Source organism: Aplysia californica, unplaced genomic scaffold (genome assembly GCF_000002075.1).
Source record: "Aplysia californica isolate F4 #8 unplaced genomic scaffold, AplCal3.0 scaffold00003, whole genome shotgun sequence".
Lineage (NCBI taxonomy): Eukaryota > Metazoa > Mollusca > Gastropoda > Aplysiida > Aplysiidae > Aplysia > Aplysia californica.
This window is the reverse complement of record NW_004797273.1, coordinates 690604-693262: the sequence shown is the minus strand read 5'-3', so window position 1 is coordinate 693262 and position 2659 is coordinate 690604.

The following is a 2659-nucleotide window of genomic DNA, read 5'->3' as shown; positions in this document are numbered from 1 at the left end:
CGTGTGTGTGTGTGTGTGTGTGTGTGTGTGTGTGTGAGTTTGTGTGTGTGTGTGCGCGCGCGCGCGCGTGGTGAAACACCGAACCAATGTGCCAGGATCCGGATGATGTATCTTGTTTATTCTGATCCAATCTTATGTAAAACAAATCAATAAACGTTACCTTTTCTATTTGATGCAACGTAGTGTGCGATAGGGTTTGTCTCGGTATTTAGATGGGCATAGGACTGAAGAACAATAGTTGATTACTGGCAGGTATTCGGTGTACTGTGACAAATATTGTGTAGTCACAGCGTAAACAGAGCTCCCGTATCAAGGGACGCCTAGAACTGTCAATATCAACAAACATTGGTCGTCAGGGCAACTGAGTGACGTGGTGACGCGGGGGTAACACCCTGCAATCTCTCTCCCTCTCTCTCTCTCTCTCTCTCTCTCTCACTCTCACTCACTCTCTCTCTATTTCTCTCTCTCCAACTTATCCTCTCTCCCCTTTCTCTCTCTCTCCCTTTATCTCTCTTTCTCTCTCTGTCTCCCTCTCATACACTCTCCCTCTCAATTCTGGACATGCCTCTACCAACATTTGTTTTAACTCTGTAATCAAGATTGCGACGAATGCAATTCGCCGTGATCGTTTCGATTGCTCCTGCTTTCACTCTCTATTTTGTAAGTAAATTATACATGTGTTCCGTTTAATTATCAGTCTGTCTGCCTCTACGCCGTTTGACTGTATCTGTAAATCACTCAGTCATGGTGTTGTTTATTCTGTCTATCTGTTTGTTTGTCCATCGATCTGTCCTACTTCTTCAACAGTCGCCCAATTTGCAGTCTCTCGTTCTATTCTATTGTTAGTTATGTTCATTTACGGTACTTTGCTCTCTAAAATTTTCCAACGTGGTCTTCTGACTCGGTATCCTTAGACTATCACTCCCTCTCACGATCAGGTATTATATGGCCCTTTTTGTATTAATTTTGTGATCAATTTTTGCTGGAAATTTGACTTCATATCCGTCTCAAATTATTAGTTTTTGATATATTATAATTTGATGTTTTCATTTGAACTATGTCTGACTAAGCCTTAATGTGTAGTAATAATTATTTCGGGCGCTTTTAAAAAAATCTGGTTGGGTGGGGGCCTGCCCCACCCCCATTCCCGCTCTACAGGTATTAAGCCCCTAATTTGATGAATTGCGATTAGATTTGAGATTTTCTTGAAAACCATTGATGTGCGTTGTACTGAGTAACCATATCATGTGTGTTCGGCAGCTAAAGAATACGTACCAGCTGACCTGAAAAAAAAAGTTCGTTCAGAGAAATGTTAGTAACTTATTTCGTGTTTATGATTCAATTGACGTCAACACAGACCAAAAAATGTATTGCTGTTGCACCTTTTTCATATTATGAGATGTATCAGCAAACAAAATCTCCCAATTCGACCAGCGCATTGTTTGCTCGGGAATACGGGATAGATATCTGTAACAAACTAACTTTTCCAAGCAAAAGGCCAATGTCATAAAGGGTTAGAAATTTAGAAAGATTTTGGTCCGTAGAAATACGAAGTTGAATTCTATGCTCAGAGCAACACAAGGTAGGCAGCCGGTAAGAATGACGCACTCTTAAAAAGGTTAAGGTGGCCCGCGGTTTGGTGAACTCTGACCAATACCTCGTCATGGTTCTGGGGTAGTTTTGGATTATAATTTGTTGATGGTGAAGGGAGAAAGAACCAGCACTTCCAGCAAGATAGGGCTTCTCCTCGTGACGCCAAAGATGTTTCGAGCCGGTCAATAACCAATTCAATTATAGAACAGTCAGTCGACTGAGCACAACTAGACCCTCACCGGACTTTCATCATTGGGGGTGTTTGAACAACAAGATGTGAGGGGAAACCTTCGAAAGCATCCAAGATCTGGTTTAATAAAACATCACGGAGTGCACAAGAGAAAGATTTTCCAAGAAGTGTTTTCAACGGGTACTTGTCAATTTTACTCAGAGAGTTAGAATGTGCTTTACTCGAAATTGGGTGTATTTGGATGTCAGCGGTAGTCAAATTCTGTTGTTATTTAAGCATAATAAATCCAAAAGATTTTCCATGTTTCTGCAAACTTTCGAATTTGCACCTTCATTCTATACGGTTTTATAGGCGTTCTTTTGGATGAACTTTTTCTGGTCACCTGGTAGGTTACTTACTTAAACGAAACGCGACTGAATGCGGGAGTGATAGTAAAAACCCACCTGTCTGCTTCTCACATTGTTCCGCCGAGTCGTCAGATTCTGAAAGACCCTAACTCAACTATTCCCCCCCCCCCTCCCTTTTTCACCCCAAAAGCGTACTTAGTTTTAAAAAATCGGGTCGAAAAAACAAAAACAAAACAAATGATCACAGGACCATTATTATGTGCTTGTCGTTTGCTGTGTTGATATCATTCCTGGCTATGGTGTGAATGGTCCTAGTTCAAAACATCAAAAGAATGTTGCTGAACTTTGATTGACTGGGGATGTTTTAAGACTTTCCGCCTTCTATTGGAGATTGATTTTAAGGGAGTAAAAATCTATACGATAATTAATTCTGGTAAAATATCACTCAAAAGCCCTTCTGTCGTGTACAAATTATGCAAAATAATCGGGTAATTCTTGTTACTTCACAGTTAGTCTTCTTCCCCCCCCC